The sequence below is a fragment of the Hypanus sabinus genome, chromosome 2 (genome assembly GCF_030144855.1).
Source record: "Hypanus sabinus isolate sHypSab1 chromosome 2, sHypSab1.hap1, whole genome shotgun sequence".
Classification (NCBI taxonomy): Eukaryota; Metazoa; Chordata; class Chondrichthyes; order Myliobatiformes; family Dasyatidae; genus Hypanus; species Hypanus sabinus.
In genome coordinates this window covers 57,254,292-57,260,291 of record NC_082707.1, presented here as the reverse complement: position 1 = coordinate 57,260,291, position 6,000 = coordinate 57,254,292, and positions in this window count along the sequence as shown.

Below are 6,000 nucleotides of genomic sequence, written 5' to 3'. Positions count from 1 at the left end.
CTTGCACTCAATGTCAGTAAAACCAAAGAGTGATTGTGGACCTCAGAAAGTGTAAGGCAAAGAAACACACACCAGTCCTCATAGAGGGATCAGACGTAGAAAGAGTGAGCAATTTCAAGTTCCTGGGTGTTAATATCTCAGAGGACCTAACCGAGTTCCAACATGCTGATGCAGCTATAAAGAAGGCAAGAAAGCAGCCAGATTTCATTAGGAATTTGAGGAGATTTGCTGATGTTTGTTTTCCATTCCTGATCCTATGTGCCAGTTTGACTTCATATAACTTCAGCTTCCACTCCTTCAGCAGTCTCTCCAACCCATTACTAAATGCTACAGTAATTGTAAATACAAACATCGACCCTGGGAGATTAAAGGGTGACACAGTGTTCCTTTCCTAAATTTCCTTGATTTAGTTTATTTTGATATCTCCCAGTTCAGGAGTTCTCTCACACAATCTATAAATTCACCTACCTTTCTGGTAACCACACCATTCCGTCCCTTGTCTTTTGTTTTCTGTTTCCCAATAATCCCTTTATCCCTTCTCTTTCCCTTTCCTTGCCCCCTTCATCCACCATGGGTCACGCATTCCACTCTCTGATTCCCCTCCTCACCTCTTGTCCTCTCCTAGAAAATCTATTTTCTTCAGCCCTTTGTCACTTTCAGCTATGACCTCCCAGCTTCTCACATCATCCACACACCTCTGCCGCCACCCCCCCCCCCCCCAATTTGGAGTCACTTATCAGCTGCCAGCTAATGTTATACCCCCTCCCCTCACCCTTTCATACTGGCATCTCCCCTCTTTCTTTCCAGTCCCAACAGAGGGTTTCCATCTGAAATGTTCTCCAGTATTCTGTGTGTCACTTTCTGTCCTATTCCTTCATAGCCCACAATAACCTGCACTCTGCCAGAAAGACCATCATTCTTTCTATTTTATTTACCAATTTAGTCAGTGTCATGTTAATTGCAAGGTGGAGGAAGTGATATAAGTAAGTAACCAGTTCCATCTTCTGGCTGCTGATAGGAGAACCCTGTTTGAAATGCTTCTATTTTGATAGCACTGCCTCCAAGCCTGACAGCCACACCCTTGCCCAAACAAAGAGACAGTAAATGGTTACTGTTAATGGGAATGCTGCATCAGTTTGGTTTCATCTGGTTTCACTCAAAAATTACAGGACTTCCAGCAAAGCTTCCTGCTTCCTACTTGCTTCTCCAGTTATTACAAATGCAGCCATAGTCCACCTCTTCTTCTGAATCTGCACACTGCCCTCTACAATGTCACCTGTCATGATGGGAAGCAATCTTCTTCATCCAATATCATAAACATTGTTCAGTTCTCTATTGTGTCAGTCCGAAATTAGTCATTTGATCTGCTAAGAGGAACCGCCATTTCCTGACTGTAGACTGAAACATAATCTTCCACTCATCTGAGCAACAGCCTGAGCCACCTCCACTTCACTCCAGACTCCAGGAAGCATCCATAGGCATGGCAGCAACCTCGGCAGGTATTCCTGAATGAGAACTGCCTGCTGTGCTCACATCAGCTGAGGCCCAGCCTAACTACATAACAACGAATGGGAGAACATTCAGGCAGAGACTTCCACTAGATTTAATTAAGTTAAAATGTTAGTTACAGTGAGCATTTTAGTCTCATTGTTTTTATTAACCATACTATTTTAGCACTCTGATTTTACTCAAGACAGTTACAAGTTATTTCAGATTTTTCATACACAAGAGATTCTGCAGATGCTGGAAATGCAAAGCAATACACACATGTTGCTGGATGAACTCAACAGGTCAAACAGCATACATGGAGGGGAATAAACAGCCGTAATGAAGAGGGCAGTTTTGACTGTTGTCTCCCTTTGTATGTATATCTGCCAACATCAAACAATCCCAATGAGAGGCAAAACAGGTAGCACTGATGTCTCCCCAGCTTCCTTTCCAGTGACCAGAGACTATTCCTGATCACTGGTGCTGTCTGCAAGATATCTGCACACTCTCTGTGCTTAAGTGCTCCAGTTTCCTCCCACATCAGAACGACGGTCGTTTGCTGAACATTATCCCGTGGTGCAGGTAAGTGAGAAAAAGTATCAGACTGGAGGTGATTGACATTTGAGAGAGACCATGTCCACCAGTGAGTCCTAAGGCTCCGGTGGGTGGGGGGAATAAGATGAGAAATAAAATGGATGGGATTTGTCCTGATGGAAACCTGCTTGGTCAGCATGAGTGAAATGGCTTCTTTCTGTGGCATATTTATTGTCAATGTTGACATCTGCGTATTGGGGCTCATCGGTTGTCAAAGCCATTCTGTCAATGCAACCACTCCAAGGGAGATTCCTAACTGCACTGGAGCGCTCTGATGTACTGGAAGATGAACTCCCTGCAGAGGACTGTGCTCGGGGAGGGAGACGTCATCTGAATGTATGTTAACAGATGATTAACACTAACAGTCTCTACGTCCATTGAATCACCTTTCAAGACGATTGATTCTCCTCACCTTTATTACAATTGTAGGGCATCAAAGTGCAGGGAATCTGGATAACACACTGTGGAATTATGGAAAACCCAGAGGATTGAGGAAGGCCACTCAGCCCACCATGATTGGAATGATCAAGAAACATCCATCCAGCTCTGAGTTTGTAGCCCCGCAGATCACAGCTCTTCAAGTGCACAATCAACTACTCTTTAGAAATGAAGGTTCTGCTTCTGTCTTTCCTTGTGTTTCTAAATCTCAAAACCCTCTAGTTTAAAAAAAATCCTCATTGTCCAGCTAATCATTCTTTCATTTGGTTTAAATCTATACTCCCTCCTGACTTTTGCCTTTTCTGCTAAGATTAAAAAGGAGGAGGTGCTTGATGTCTTGAGGCAAATCAGAGTAGATAAATCCCCAGAACCTGACAGGGTATTCCCTCAGACCTTGAAGGAGACTAGTGTTGAAATTGCAGGGGCCCTGGCAGAAATATTAAAATGCTGATATCCACGAGTCAGGTGCCAGAGGATTGGAGGATAGCTCATGTAGTTCCGTTGTTCAAAAAAGGCTCAAAAAGTACGCCGGGAAATTATAGGCCGGTAAGTTTGACATCGGTAGTAGGTAAACTATTAGAAGGAATACTAAGAGATAGAATCTACAAGTATTTGGATAGACAGGGACTTATTAGAAAAGGTCAGCATGGCTTTGTGCGTGGTAGGTCATGTTTAACCACTGTTGGAGTTTTTCGAGGAAGTTACCAGGAAAGTGGATGAAGGGAAGGCAGTGGATGTTGCATACATGGACTTCAGTAAGGCCTTTGACAAGGTCCCGCATGGGAGGTTAGTTAGGAAGATTCAGTCGCTAGGTATACATGGAGAGGTGGTAAATTGGATTAGACATTGGCTCGATGGAAGAAGCCAGAGAGTGGTAGTGGAGGATTGCTTCTCCAAGTGAAGGCCTGTGACTAGTGGTGTGCCACAGGGATAAGTGCTGAGTCCATTGTTATTTGTCATCTATATCAATGATCTGGATGATAATGTGGCAAATTGGATCAGCAAATTTGCTGATGACACAAAGATTGGAGGTGTAGTGGACAGTGAGAAAGGTTTTCAAAGCTTGCAGAGGGATTTGGACCAGTTGGAGGAATGGGCAGAAAAATGGCAGATGGAGTTTAATATGGACAAGTGTGAGGTATTGCACTTTGGAAGGTCAAACCAAGGTAGAACATACAAGGCAAATGGTAGGACACTGAGGAGTGCAGTAGAACAGAGGGATCTGGGAGTACAGATACATAATTCCCTAAAAGTGGCTTCATAAGTAGATAGGGTTGTAAAGAAAGCTTTTAGTACATTGGCCTTTATAAATCAAAGTTTTGAGTATAAAAGTGGGAATGTAATGCTGAGGTTGTATAAGATATTGGTGAGACTGAATTTGGGGTATTGCATGCAGTTTTGGTCACCTAATTACAGGAAGGATATTAATAAGGTTGAAAGAGTGCAGAGTAGGTTTACAAGAATGTTGCTGGGACTTGAGAAACTGAGTTACAGAGAAAGGTTGAATAGGTTAGGACTTTATTCCCTGGAGCATACGAGAATGAGGGGTGATTTGATAGAAGTGTATAAAATTATGATGGGTATAGATAGAGTGAATGCAAGCAGGCTTTCTCCACTGAGGCCAGGGGAGGAAAAAACCAGAGGTCATGGGTTAAGGGTGAAGGGGGGGAAGTTTAAAGGGAACATTAGTGGGGGCTTCTTCATGCAGAGAGTGGTGGGAGTGTGGAATGAGCTGCCAGATGAAGTGGTGAATGCAGGCTCACTTTTGACATTTAAGAAAAACTTGGACAGGTATATGGATGAGAGGGGTTTGGAGGGATATGGCCCAGGTGCAGGTCAGTGAAACTAGGCAGAAAAATGGTTCAGGACGGCTAAGAAGGGCCAAAAGGCCTGTTTCTGTGCTGTAATGTTCTATGGTTCTATGGAAACTTATCCCCTTTTACCTGATCTAGGTCCCATAATTTTATATACCTTAATTAAATTTCTCCTCAGCCTCTTCTGCTTCCAAAAAAAAGCAACTCTTCTATTCTAACCCTGCTTGCAGCTGGAGGATGACAGAATTATATTGGCCTCATGGTTCAGGAAACCTAGAAACAATGCCAGCAGTATTCAACAAGGTTGATGAATTGAATTCACTAATGGTTGAGTATTCACTTGACTAGTTTTGTATCTGAAAGCAAGCTCATTTGCACTGGCATCCATGCAACTCAATTCCAGCAAGAACCACTTGATCCTTTCAAGCCAGAATGAATGGTGATAATTGTCACAAAGTTAATACAGGTACATGCCAAAATATTTTTTTCCAAAACTGTTTTAGTATTTTTATCATTTCATTTAACCAGATACTTCCAACAATCAAGAGTAGCTGTGCAACTTAATTTAAATAAGTTTAAAATTACTTTATGATGATCAAACATCTTTCTTTTGTTTGTAAAATGTTAGCATTATTGATTACAAGGTTATTTACAAATGCACTCAACTTATTTTAAGCAAAAACAGCAGTCCAAGGACGCAGATCTACTGGTGGATATTATTTCATGAACAATACAGTATTCATGAAATTTAATATGTGGCCTGCAGCTAAACATAATGTTTACTTCCTTCTATATGGCTTTGTGATTCTAAACAACACAATAGTCACATTCATTTTGACTTCTTTTTAGAAAACTGTAAAAAAAATCTACTTTAAAAACAACAACTCATTTAAACTGTCACTGATCTGAACTCACTATAGGAACACTTCATCAAGAATACTTAATTTCATTATCACTGTACTACAGGAAGAACGTGGGGGCTTTGGAGAGAATGCAGAAGAGGTTCACCAACGTGTTGCCTGGTCTGGAGTGTTTCAGTTATAAGGAGATATTGAGTAAACCTGTACTGTTCGTTTTTTGACTGGAGAATCAGAGGCTGAGGGGCAACGGTGATGGAAGTATGTACAGTTATGAGAGACATGGATATAGACGTAGAGTCTTTTTCCCAGAGGGCATAGATTGAAGGTGAAAGGGGAACGTTTAAAGGAGATTTGAGGCAAGTGTTTTTAATATATAAACTAAGAGCTGTTAGAAAGCTGTAACACATTGACAGGGGAGTTGGTAAAAGCAGCTATGATATCAATATTAAAGAGGCATTTAGCAGACACTAAAAGTGCAACTGACTACTCACAGTCTAAGGGATAAGTTTAGACTGGCAGCATGGTTGATGCAGGCATGCTGGGCTGAAGGTCCTGTTTCTGTGCTTGATGAAATAATGCTGGTCTAGCTCAATACATTAAAAATTATAATCATAAGTCATCATATCTAATGAAAGATTGCCATAAGGGCAATAAAATATCGAGTGAAAAGGATACAAGGGGTAGATGTCACTTTAATTGATGCTTAATACTATATTGCTCCAGCTTATTTACCTGTCATCTAGGAAAATTGATTATTGAATGACTTGTAAATATTGCATAAAAATGTCTGCTTGTTTCATCCTTAG